The sequence below is a fragment of the Dermacentor albipictus genome, chromosome 1 (genome assembly GCF_038994185.2).
Source record: "Dermacentor albipictus isolate Rhodes 1998 colony chromosome 1, USDA_Dalb.pri_finalv2, whole genome shotgun sequence".
Classification (NCBI taxonomy): Eukaryota; Metazoa; Arthropoda; class Arachnida; order Ixodida; family Ixodidae; genus Dermacentor; species Dermacentor albipictus.
Genome location: NC_091821.1, coordinates 449,912,959 through 449,927,282, shown reverse-complemented (window position 1 = coordinate 449,927,282; position 14,324 = coordinate 449,912,959).

The window sequence follows — 14,324 nt, the reverse complement described above, 5'->3', positions numbered from 1 at the left end:
TTGCGTTGTCAGTTTAGTGGAATATTATTACACGCTGACTGCCGGGGGCCTAATTCCCGAATTTTAGAAAGAAAAATATATTTCCTTTTTTTAGGCAGAGTACAACAGTATTCAAGCTTATTTTCGTAATGTGTCGAAAGAAGTGAAAATATCCTTTATCCACTCTTAGCCCTCTTCATGAATAAATCAAGAAGTCACCCTTCCTCAACTGGTCACAGAAACACATAATCAGCGTGTTCGTATTTGTTGCTTTAAATGTATTTTTCTTTTCAGATTCTTACAACTCACGACTCAAAATTATATGAGCGCAATTACACTAATACGCCTCATTTGACTTGTCAATTAAGAATACATGATTTCTTACCTTGGTACAATGTGTAATCGGGAGACCACTCACGGCAATTACAGAAAACTTTCTGCTTTCACGGGTAGTGATTTAAAGTCGTATCGAACAAGATTAATTAAGTAATCGTTATTTTGCTTGTTAGCTCAACGTTATTATCGCGTTAATAACCGTTAATTTGCTTGCGTCCTGCAACACCTGTTATCTTTAACGTGGAAACACAGCCGAGGATTTCTCTAAGCTCGCGCTCTAGCCGGCCTTGATGACATTACGCTGTGGGATAGGCGCTGCTAAGTCGGGCATCACCGTATGTTCCCTCATCGGTTCTCGCTTCTTTCCACGTCACTGCTCCGGAAGCTGACCCACCAACATTCCTGTGGCGTGTGCTTTCTTTCACTTGAATCGTTAACGTTTTGTAATGCAGTCCGACTGCGTATTTTGCGGATCGAAGGCAAGACAACAACCCATTGCGTAGCAGCAGTAGTGCTCCCAAAGTTATCTTCAGGCCGAGCTTAAGCTTGAGCACATTATTTCTGCAAGCGCCCAAAGCTTTGTAAGCCAAGGACGCGCGTGCTTCTTTGCGAGCAAAGGACAAGAAAGGCAATGTACAAAAACACGTAAAGAAATCTCATAATAGGGATTTTAAAGTTGCAGTAACAGGGTCCTCATTGCTGATTTTTGCGAGAAAAGCCGGAAGTGGGGCCTGCAGTGCCGGCGGAAAGCGAATCGTTAAAAGCCTTCCTAAGTAAACAATCCCTTTCAGTGCTTTTCTCTTAATTCCATAAGAAAATAACAGAAGTTCTTTCTAATATTGTTCTTTCCTAAAGAGAGAAAGCTTTTGGGGAGATTTGATAATGGAGTGAGAACGTCAGCATAACGCGCAATACTTCCTTAAAGATAAACAAATACAGCTTCGGCAAACTGCATGAGACGCTGCGTAATCGTTTCCGTAGGCAAAATATTTAGGTGCGAGAATTCAATCATGTATCTACCTATTTCATCGCATAGGTATAAGAATAAAACTGCAGGTACATATCTTTAGTGCACGTGTATATTACGCCGGTGAAACTTGTAGTACCCGGGGGACATAAAGTAAGCTGATTAACAATGGTGATTGACAAAATGAGAAAATGGACCGGTCGACTGAAAACTGAACAGAATTGAGACAATAAATCCTTGCATGTAATAGCACGCCTTGCTTTCTTTAATAAAGTCTGCTTCTTCTAATGATATTCGGGATTTTCAGTTTAAGAATATGGAGGCAGCTTTGCTGTGGAAGTGCACAGGTGATTCATACTGAATGTAGGCGTTGTCTATTGACACTCCTTGCATTTTCATTGTAGAAAACAAGGCGATGCACAAGACGACGCTGCTTTTTATGCGAAGCATATTACGAGGGCTCAACCCAGCTCCTCAGGCGCGGCGGTGACCATGAAATCACGTGACACCGTGACGTCACGACAGAGGAGAAGTGGCTTTGGCTCAACTCTTGCAAGACGGGCTGGGTGGGAATCGAACCAGGGTCTCCGGAGTGTGGGACGGAGACGCTACCACTGAGCCACGAGTACAACGCTTCAAAGCGGTACAAAAGCGCCTCTAGTGAATGCGGTGTTGCCTTAGAAACGCGCTGTTTCTAAGGCGTGCGTCTCTTGCTCAGGCGCACATTTCGTTGCCGCGCCGAACGCTGCTTTGCTCGACGCTCACCGCGTCCAATGCGGGGCGCGTAGTCGCTGCCCTGTAGCCCATTGTCTTACACCCCTTGGCGGGTCGACGGGAACGCTGTCGCGTTCCACTCTTGAAGGCGAAGAAGTAATGCATGAGTTGTTTCTTCGTCTAGCCGAACCAAATATAGCCAAGCAACAGCAGTTCACCAGGCTAAACAGTGGTTCAACAACTAAAATAAAGGCTAGTATGCTTCGCATCCTGGGCTTAACCTTACCTAAGCCACAGCCATTTTTTGGCTATTTCATGCCAAACTATTAGGTGCAAGCACTTTAATGCGCAAATCTGCACGTAATTGTGGCGCCTTGTCAAGGAAGCTCAGCACTGGGGATCTACGCTATAGCTTTTCCAAGTGTCCATGTTTTAATTTCAATGGTCCAACTTCTCCTGCTGCGTTGATTTCTGAGAGTTGATTGCCGGAGTTACTAAGCAAGAGATAACCGAATGAGATTGCATAGAAGTGAGAAGCTTATAGCTTGTGAATGCCGACGAGAATAACCGATTCTTAAGTAAGCTTTAAGAAAACTATCATAATAGCTAAAGCATTTTGGCGTATGAACATGGCGGCTCGTTCCACGGTATATAATTGCGAGGCCATGTGTCGAGATTCTTCATTGCTGATGACGATAATCGTACGCAGAATATAAGGGACTGCACTGTAGACACCACAACATCCCAACACTCAAATGATCTCAATAGACATGTAGTGAAGCGAAGCTGAAGGTCAGGGAAATCAACTGCTTTTTTAAGAGAAGGTGTATTTGCCTCTTCACCCGACTTTCTGGGCGCTGCTGCCGCTGTTTGGTTCTAGCTTGCACGCACCTCTGAGTTTCTTGCAATACCCCGTGATGGCGCTCGCCCCCGTGCATCCCAGCCCGTGCCGTCGCGGCAGCATTTCGCAGTTGGTATGTGTGGCAGGTGCTGTACTCGCTTTCCTATGCGACAAAAATGCCGGCACTGGGCTGTGGAGGTCACGTGATGGGCTGTGATAGTGTAAAGTTTACAATGATCCATAGCCTGAAGAGAGCACTTGGAGCTGGCATCTCTGCCGGTAGGCCTGGTGGTGAAGCACGCGGCGCTGCCGCGTCCATATGTCAAACGCCCGAACTCTCCCTTTTAGCAGCTGAATGCGCACGAGCAGTCTCCTTGCTGACTAGCCGTTCTTGAGGAAGTGGTCTTCTTGTGCAGGACTGCCACTCTGCGATGTGCATTGTGACGCATTGATAATGCTCAACCCTGTCAGAGATTATGAACGATGACGCTCAGCAACGTCTCAAGCGAACACGTCTCCCTGTGTGTTCTGCAAACTACGCAGAAACCGCAGTAATGCACGCAAGGTAACTCTCGTATTGGACTAAACTCTGAAGAAATTACGTATTCACCGCCAACATTACCGCCAATGGTCGTCAATCAAAGCAGATAGCTACAAGGATTCGCTTACATCGATTTCCACTTTGCGTGGCATTCGGATATTTTTTTTTAATTGAAATCCCGAAATATCAAACACGGAAGAAATTAATGTAGAAGAAAAGAAAATTTCGCGCCGGAAGGAGTTCACTTCCGCATAACATGTACGATGCCCTTCAAATTAAGCCACTTTCATGGCTAAGCGCGTAGTAAGTGGACTACATATGTCCACGCATTCTGCCTGCAGTGAAAATCGCCTGGGGAATGTCAGCTCGCGCCATTCCACTCATGGCGAAGGGTGTGGAAGAATCTGCGGCACATCGCTTCTGTTTTTTTTATTCTTCTATCTTTTGTTATAAGAATACATGATATATGTAATTTCAAAGGTGAGGAGCCAGTTAGCTAGATGATTATATATCTAAATTACTTTTTAGCAAACTTGCGGCACAGAGTGTGCCTTCGTTTCTTTTTTTTTTTCGGGATACTTTTCTGATGTTCATTTACACAATTGGAGGCGTCAGGTAAGTTCTAATTTTAACTAAAGCAGCAATACCATGCAGCGTCCTCTGCAATCATAGTTGTGGCGCAAATAATAATCGTGCTAATTCGCATCCCGTGGCGCCTACGGTGTTATTAGAGATCAGCAATTAATTTTGGTGTGATTAGAACCGAAGTGTAAACACCTGCCTCACCTTGATATCGCATTTGCTGCGTGATGATTACGCTCCTAATATAACGTGGTATTAATAAGTTGACTCTGTATATTCCATGCATTAGGCCGCAATTTGAAATTGATGCCTTTCATCGACTCGTCACGTTCGCGCGTTGTTCCTCCGGCAGCTGCCGGTTTAACTTACACGACGGACGTGCCGGTCCACGCGAACCAATTTTCCCTCACGTGGGAGCCGGGCTAATGGTGTTGTGTTACTCGGCGTACGTTATCGCTTTCATATCGCGCTGTCGTTAATCCAAGTGCACGAGAAGCGCTATGAAAGGGCCTGCGCTCCACGAACGGGAGAGCTTTTGCTGCTGTCTCCTACGCAGATGTGGTAACGAGCGAAACCATATATTTCAGAGGTTGCATGGTGGGCCTCGCTCACACGTGCGCCTGCCGTTGACCTGTCCCAGCAAATGCAACACGGAATGATTAGCGGCTTTTTCACAGGCACAGCGAGGTTACCTGGGCAACACACAATGCGCAAACGCCCCTTATTGCATGTGTCCTAAGCAGGGCCACGAACGCACAAATGAAGCAATATTTGCGTAAGTATCCGCACTCCAGGCCTTTACAATAATTAAATGCACCGTAAGAACACCAGTGGATAAAATTTATTCTACAGCACCACATTAGAACGTCTGTCTTGGTATAAGTGTGTGTTGCTTTGGGAAGTGGAACACCATAAAGTAATCCGTTATCAATACCGCGCATTAGTTTCTCAAGAGCTAAAAATAAATGAAAAGGTGAAAGCAGACAACGCAATTAGTTTTTAATGTTTGTGCTTTCGGCGTCACAGAACAAGATACGTTATGGACAATGTATAGCGGCCTCCATTATAATTGTATCAAGTTTACGCAAATCTCTTACTGTGTTTTGTTTGTATTAAACTTCAAAGAAGGTTGGTTTCTCTCTTTTTTTGCATCATTTAAGGAATCACTTGACATGGTTGCTTTCGGCGTCACAGAACAAGATGCGCTATGGACAATGTACATTATGCAAAAAAGAGGTGAGGCGTGCAGGCAGGACACAAGAGTAGTGGACAACACGAATGCCGACTATCAACTGAAGGGAGCACTGAGGCGAAAAAAAGAATGAAGACACAAAACTCACCTGCGCAAGCTCGCGAATGCCCCGTGTCAGTCGGGTACATGTGCCATTCTACGTGAGAGAGAACTGTTAAGGCACTTAACCTCTTCCTTATGTAAAGTAATCGAAGGCTGAATCACGCACGCCATTAGTCGGCGTTCATGCTGTCCACTTCTCTACTCTTGTGTACTGTCTTCACGCCTCACCTCTTCTTTGCATAATGAATCCTTGCCAACTAGGTCAGATTTCTGTCGTTCTAAGGACATTGTACAGTGGCCTGCATATTAATTGTATCAAGTTTACGCAAAGCCCTTACTGCGTTTTTGTTTGTAATAAATTTCAAACAAGGTTGATTTCTCTCTCTCTGTTTTGCGTCCTTTATGGAATCACTTGATATGGTTGTTTGCCTGGTTCTCCCGCATGTTTATTCAAACGCTGGCAGGGAAACTAGTCCATGTACCTGCAGCAACTTCCGTCTTCGATGGCGAAGTCCGAATACGGCTGTGGTTTTTCATTGCTTCTCATGTAAAGCAGGCGAAAAAAAATTTCGAATGCCTTATGCGGACCACAATATGCGACCTGGCAGATAAATTAACAAAACAGTAGTGGCTGCAAAGCCTTATTTAGAGGTGCCAGATTGCATGAATGAATGAATGAAGCATTCATTTAGTTAGGATGGTTTTTCCGCGTAAGTGGGGAAGAGGCTGGCACTTTGCATAAAACGCTTATCACTGAATTGAATGTCGCTCAGTGATGAAAGGGTTCCTATGGGAACGAAGCTGTATACAATAGAACATCATTATTCCTCATAATGCGGATCAACCAGGGATGTCTTAACCACAGAAAGCCTTATCGAAAACGTTGTGAAAAACGAGGCTGAGGAAAAACAAACAACAATTGACTCGTTAATATATTCTTTCCAGTTCAAACCTAAGCCAATGCGGCCTCGTGAGTAAGTGCCATATTTTAAAGGCCACAACAGCAACGCACCTAGCTAGCGTTCCAAGGTGTATTTCAGGACGGTGTGCAAGTATCCAATGCATTTGCTGCATGTTTTCGTGAAGAACCAATATTCCCCTTAGAACTTTGAATAAAGCAACAGTGGTTAGGTGAAGTACTAGATGACAGCTGTATTCGCTAATATTTAGTATTGATGCTGTCAACACCGTTTTTCTGCAGTAGAACTAACACGGGGCAATGGTGTTTGCCTGTCCGGTTCACTAAACGGCGCTGGCGTACTGCAGGCAGAGGAAAAAAAAAAAGCTATTGCGTGTCCGGCATGGGGCAAGTCAAATATGGCTCATTTGACGCGCTTTTTAATGGTCCTTGTAAGTGACGCTGAAGAGGAATACAACATCATGAACCAAATTACTGACACGCCAACAATGCGTTCTCATGCAAAAGCATACTAAGTTGCCGACTATAAAGCTACAGCCGGGACAAACTGCAAACTCGGGTGTTTCGTAGAATAACCGTTTATTTCTCCGACTGTATCTTAACAACGCCACTGAAAGAAGCTGGCCGTGAACAGGAATGTCGTGAATGAGGCACAGGGTTGTTAAGGATGTAGGTGCGGTGGAGGGCGGGAGGTGGCTACGAGGCGCGTATTTATGGCGCGACCCTCATTCTACGTCGGCGTCTTCATTACCGCCACGCGAAGTCCACGCAGAAATGACCGAGAACACGCACTAGCCTTGCTCCACCCTCGACGATAACCCAATGATGACGCACTCTCACCTTCATGGTCTGTTAACTGTGCCGTGCAAAGCGAATACGCCACTGCGGAGTGAAGCACGCGCGGAGGTTACGCCCGTAACACGTTCCCCGTGCTTGCCAGCTACCATGCAGTAAAAAAAACAATTAAGCTAGCCATTACGTTCACTGGGTCAGAGTACGCTGCGCGAAGAAGATGGTGCAGTTAATCTATATGATCCAGTGACACCGACTTCGCCAGGATGCGCCGTCCTGACATCGCGAAGACGAGTCTTGCACGTTACACACAGTGCACACTTAGCTGCTTCTCTGGGACTCAAGATCATTTTGTGCTGCAATATATTTGTGTAAAGTAACGAGGTGTGTAAAGTCAGTATTACTTTAGTAATAAAACTATAATGCCAATTTTCGATATTGTATATGCTCAGAAAGCTGGGCTTGTCTCTTCGCTGACCCGTGTTGAACGTTTGTGCCACGTGCGATTACAGTAGCCAGAAAGATACCTTGGACTCCATTGCGCGTGCTTCACAAGTTGCAACGTTCGCATTTTCACGTGTCTCAGTGGCCAAGTATCGCACGCAGTCGCCGACGCAAATGCTTAGCGCATGATCGTCAATATGGCTTAGCGCGAACCCGTGAGTAACAGGTTTTGTCTGAGGAATATGCGAGACGTGGGGATCGGAATCTTCGGATTACATTGTGCATAAGGGGTGTAGAAAAGTTTTTTTCGACACGAGATTTCGTTCATTAAGCTGCGTAGCACTTCGTTTCATGGCTGGGCCTGCAGTCCTGAATTGACAAGCGTTGCGCTGTTTCAAAAAAAAAGAGAACCTCCTGTCTAGATTGGCGATGCCAAATTTTGAGCTAGAAAAAAGTGCTTTGCCGAGTAACAGAGGAGGCTAGATCAGACGACATCAAAATGCTACCTTAAATTCTGCATGTGGCTCCAGAACGAACGAACACAGGACGCAATTAGCACACAATTGAGTTCTTGAGTCTCGTCTTCGTTGCTTTGTGTCCATAGACTTTAGGTACTAGTCAGCAAAGATGTAAGAGTGATCACTCCGTTTACTCCGAGCTCTCTTCTCCCCCGCAGCTGCGTAGCGTGGAATCACAACTTCCCACGGCGCAACGGCGGCGTATCCGAGGCAGCTACTCGTTTGAGCCGTCAATAAGAAACACCATGCGTGCGGAAATTGCGCACTGCAGATAATTCTTACGTGTCCGTGGAGGCACCAGTTTGCATCTCACCACTTAGTGACGGTTCACCGTGTCGCACTAAATGCCACAGCTGCACATGGAGCTTGGAAAATGGTCAAACAAGCGAACATATCTCGCTCTTAACCGACCGACTGTCGACCATTACACTGTCACAGAAGCAAAGCTGCACGCAAATACGCACAATGAAAATTACAGGGTTTATTGTTCTGAATATTACCTGGCTATGCAAGCAGTTTTGTGGGTGACCACATATAATTTTTTACGACTTGAATTCTGCTAACGTGACCCAATTCGTTACAGACGAGCGCTTTTATGTTCACTGCCCAAGGGAATCGGTACACCGCGGTCGCGAATAGATTCCACAACATCGTGATCAGCAGCGCACCTTAACCACTGAGCCAATGTGAGAAATTCAGACAAGCATGAACCGCCGTTCAGGTGCGACGAACAGTTCTCAAAGCCATGTGAGCTAGGATTTTTCGAAGCCAGCGGTTATAAAGCATGTTCCGCTATAGGACACATTGGCAGCTTTTTAATAACCTAAGCCATATGCTGAGGGGTAGGGCTGATAAGTGCGCGGCATCTAGGACAAATGTTATTGTACTTTGTATTCATGCCGAGAAAAGTTTACAAGTAGTAGTCCATCGATACCGCTAAATTGGAAGGGTAACACAAGTAACCACTGAATGTGCTTGCTTTCGCTACAAATGGTAGGCCATCGCATTCTGGTGATTTTTGTCTGCAAATATAATAGCAGGTTAAGAAAAAAAGTAGAATTGGTCCGTTCTCGGCGGCTACCTATTTATGTAAACCTGCGAGAAAAAGACCAAAGAGTACGACTCTGTGTAGAATCCAGAACAATAAACAAATATATTTCAGCCGGACTGAGAAAGACGAAGATAAAGAAACTATTGAGAGCTCCTCGATTTAGAAGTCAAGAACGTCTTATCTACTTTATGTTACATCAAGTTCGCAAGTTCTGGCAATAGAAAGGTTCTCTCAGAATAGATGATCACCTCGGAAAGGGACTGCTCCACGTGACCCTCTGGCTCTTCACACAGCGCAGCGGGTCGCTGGTATTTAGAGGATGTCTCGCACTAGCACCACATGTGACAGATATCACGGCAGATGTATGTCGCCGTGTGTCGTTCACCGTGTTTCAAGGCCTTTTTGCACTGGGGGCAACTTCAAAGACCACCCTCAGTAGGTGGGCGTGCCCATGGTCTTGAGAGGCCCCGTTGTAATCATATAGATTCAGTAACGACCAAACACCTCGCCTATAGCGCAATTCCAGCGATGCAATAAGTACTTCGGGGCAGTCATTGCCGGCCTCCCACAACAACTGCATATGCTCTTCTACAAGCAGCCGATCTGAGTACAGGGCGCTGTCTCTCGTCATCGGAAAAAGGGTGATCGGCTGCCGGCGTCACCTAGATTTCTGTGCAGTGTCTCCCGTACAAGGGGCAAATGATCTGTAATTCAATGTGCAATAATAATTTTTTTACTCGGCGCAATTAAACGCCGTGTTTATTTGTCGGAGCCAGAATCTGCTACTGGAGCATCCAATGTGATTTGTCACATGCTATTGACGCTTTTTACGGCAATGTAAGCCATTTGCAGATTTGTCCAGCACCTGTGCTGTAGAAAATAAGTGCTAGAGGACAGCCACATTCGAACGTAGACAAGCTGTGGAGAGACCTGGCCTGACGGGAATATTACGCGCTAACGAGAATAAAGACGCAATATTAGGCTTTAGTTCTGTTTGCTGCGCAAGTCACACTTGCCACGCTATAAACGGACAACCGTAAAGACTGCCAATTAGCCAGCCCTTCAAACAAATATCGCTTCTTCTCTCTGGAATGACGCATCGGCATAGCCCCGTAATAAGAGCTAATGAGGGTGCTCTCTGCCGGCCTTTATAACCATTTGTGCTGGAATGAAGGGGACATGCCCGCATGCGCAGGGCTGGTAATGAAAGCAACATAGATAATTGTCACTCGTTATCTTCCTCATCTTATCTGATTATTTCATCTTGATAATTTTGTGTTAGCCAAGTGGACTTTGTTAACGAAGCCATTATGTTGGACACCACGCGAACCTTTAATTAGGATTAAAGACGAATTCGAGGGTCTTTGTAGCAGCGTTGTTGCCGACTTTCTCGCACTGCCTTTAGCGTAGAAGAAATGACGCTCAAGGAAAGGCCATTATTTCAGAAGGGTTGTGATGATGCTTAAAATAAAACTTGAAAGCCAAAAATATAGAAACATATTTCGTGTTCTGCTACAAGCGCGCATTTATTGCATCAAGTACATTACTCATTATCAGCACTGGCTTGACGGAATCACTCATTTCAAGCCCAAAACAAACCACAGATCAGAAACTTCTATGATAGCAGCAGTAGAAACAGCGAAGTCGTACTTATGTGATCAAACATATTAAAATGTGCGATGCTGGTGTCTGTCCTTGAAATGGACACCGTTTAATCATAGCCGCACTGTGGGGCCGAGATGCAATCGCTCTCGTACCATCCGGTCAATACACACGCACCCTGAAATTCCACAGAAACGAGAGACCCATTCGATTAGTATATGAGACTCGCCCAGCTAGGTACCGTACTTTAGTATATGAGAACCAAATCTCTCGATCTTGTGTACTGCTCCATGTATGTCTTCTACGGCGCCGCTAGTGGCAGAGATGTCGCAGCAGGTCCGTACCACTTCCTAAATGTCAGAGTAGGTGTGGTAGGTTTGTCCAGAAGACATGTCGGCAGGTGCAATATAAGCGATGTCTACACCGGCGAGATTAATCGGACATAGCTCAGCCATTTGATAACTGCACTTTCTAGCCCACGCTGGCACTCGGGATGCATTTCTGCAAGGTATTTTATAGCCATAGTCAGCTTCCGTCGAGGAAATGGCTGCGTCACAATAAATCATAATATGGTCAGTAGCATTAGCGCTCGCAGTGCGACTCAGGTATAGCTCGGCTTGCGCTTTTCAGCACTCCGGTTTATTTTCACGGCAGTTACATGGAATTGGCGCATAGAGAATGACACTCGGGCAGTTTCGTGGTGGCGTGCGCACCGCAAGGGAGCAATGTGCTGGCTAGGGTAGCTCAGAAGGCGATGAATGACGCGCCCCACAGTGGTGCCCTCGTGCCGCAAGCGCTCAGCTATGAAGCCTGCTTTTCTTTACTGTAGAAGTGACGGGAGGCGAGCAAATTGTCGAAGTTCTTGCAGCCGTATGTGCACCGGAAGCCCAGTAATGAGCCACATGGCTTCGTTCTGGTGGCATTCGACGAGGACGCGGTCGAGTTTGGGAAGTGAGCAGAACTGATAATCTTGTATCACTGCCAACTAGAAGTGCATTGACAAGTGTGCGAACAGTCCGTAATCCGCAGGCCGAGCTCTTATGGGTAATGCGGTAGATTAGTCGAACAGTTTGCTGCCATTGCTGGCGGATTCGGCTTAGCCATAACTATGGGCTCCCAGAATGATCAATTTTGAGTCCAAGAAATTAGATCATGTATTCTCTGGTGATGGACTGTTCTCCAAATCGAATGGATAGGATAGCTTCCTCTCACGCAGATGATGAACCTACGTCCATATAATGTGTCTTATTCGGCGCCGGCATGAGGCCAGTGCAGGTGATGTACGAGTATAAATGGCATCGTGTCCTTGTTGTAGTTATATTCTTGATATTCGGCAGAGCCAGCGCGAGTCCATAGGGGGATATCATCAGCATAGATAGTACAGTAAAGACCTTCAATGTTGCTCAGTTTAACAGAGAGGTCCGCTTTGACTAAGTTAAATCAGAAGGGAGACAGTGCAGGTCTTTGGGGAACTCCAACCTTGTTATTTCTAGCATGTGTGGTATGTACCCCTAGATTAATGGTGTAGGAGCGGTTGGAGAGGAAGGCCTTGATATAGTTTATTAAGTTCCGCCAGTGGAATTGCAGGCGTTCCAGCTCGATGACGCAAGACATAAGACAGACGCGAAACCAGTACCGTTAATGAGCGCCCGATGAAATTATAGATAACGTTAGCGCGCCGTTTATTGCCCGTTCTGCTCCGGCCAGTGCGAACACACAGCAGCTCAGCCGGAACGATGGTACGCTCATAGCTTGCAGGCGTACGAAACATTCATGCCGCAGCCAGGGAAGAACAACATGCTCGCTCCGCCACCGGGGAAATTGAGCGTTGCGTTGAAGGTGCATCCACTTTCCCGTTTCTGCAGCAAAATCCACCACGCGCCTTCGGAGACTATCTGAACACGGTGAAAGAATATGAGAGGAGAATGAACATTGGGTCGTCACCGTAGAGAGAGTACCTAGCTCCACAACTGGATTGCAGAAATTAATGAGTTCTAATGGCACAAGGCCCACTTCTGGCCAAAGAGCGCCAAATGCATGGTGTAATGAGGAGTTAAATTAACAAAGAATGTAACATGGCTGTAAAGTTGCCTAAAATAAGTATTTGTAAACTGCTTAAAGTATACGTGTAATAACTCAATGACAATGACTAGTCAAGTGTGCTATGATTATAAAATATTTGCAATGAAAGGTGATTAAGCCAGGCGCATAGGAGACACTAGCACTGGTACCCCAACAGAGCCCTTGGACGCAGGGCCTGGAGCCGCGTACGTGATCTTCAAGTATGCTTTCATTGCAGCTACAACCTTCAAGGTGGAGGTAGTGCTACAAATAAGCTGGCCAAACAATTTGTATGGCGTTATTTTTGTTAATAAGCTTGACTGTGTTAAAACTGAAAGGCGGTCTATTACCGAGAAGAAATGCTGGGTGGAGAGGTGCTTACGATACAGGAGAAAAGTAGTTTTTCTTTTCTACTTCAATTTCAGGGCACTGAAGCAGAACGTGGGTAAGTGTAACCCTGTCACCACATCTAGTACATGTTGGAGGATCACACACAGTCTTTAAGTGAGAGTGAGTGCGGTACGTATGGCCTATTCTTAATCCGCAAAGAAGCCTTTCCGTGTATCTTTGTGTCCTCTCCGATATCCAGTTCCATAATTTTACTTTTATGATGTGCAGTGTATTTGATACTTCAGTGTCCCACTAGCTTTATCAATTCTTCCTCAACTGATGCCGTATGAAGAGTTTCAGGTCCCTGGCTGCTATGGGTATATCTATATCTGTATCACTGAAAGCTACTGACGTAGCATTTTCATCAGAAGCTACATTGCCTTTTATGCCTTGGTGTGTTGCTACTCAGCAAAGAACAATAGATTGGTTGCACACGTACGCTCCACATAGCAAGGAATACAGTTCAGTGAAAACGGGATTCTTATCTTTCTTAAGCCCATTAGGGCTCTAACTACGCTCAATGCATCCGTGAAGGCAATAACATGTTATATTTGTCGGCTTTATGCGTTTGACCACCGTGAGGATTGCGCATGCTTCCGCAATGAACATACTGTTGTGTGGATTTAATGCAACCGATGTTGAAAACCACGCTCACGGGGCTGTATAGGCCAAGCTGGAGACACGTACTTGTTAATTCAGTTTATAAGCGAATGTTTGTAAGTCTGTACGGCCTGTACGGCCTTTGACTTTGTACACCTGTGCACTAATTTTGGTATCGCAATCGATGTTTCGCCTTGCCGTTGAAACTTCGACTTTTTCAGAACACTTTCTTTATATCGTATGTAAATTAGAATAATAATATTCCGACTGCTGCTGAGCTATTAAGGATGCTGATGAGACAAGTGTCTTCTACACCTGGGCCAACTTGAAGGAGCTCGAACCAACAGCAAATCACTGGTTGTGCGAACTTAATATTTAGTTCTGTTCTACCAAACCAACAATAAAAGCAAATATTACAAAGTTCGTGTTATTTTCTCAAAATAATAAAACAATAGACTGCGCCGATAGCTTTCTTATAGTGTCAAAGTAGCGCAGTCGAGGACTGCTCAAAATTAGGTGGGGTGATAAATTTATGAAATTGGCTGGTGAAAGCTGGAATAAGCTGGCGCAATACAGGGGTAATGGGAGATCGGTGAAAGAGGCCGTCGTCTTATAGCGTACATAAATATATGCTGTTGTTGATGATAATGACTTAGTACAGTGACTCATTACTACACCTTGTAGATTATCATT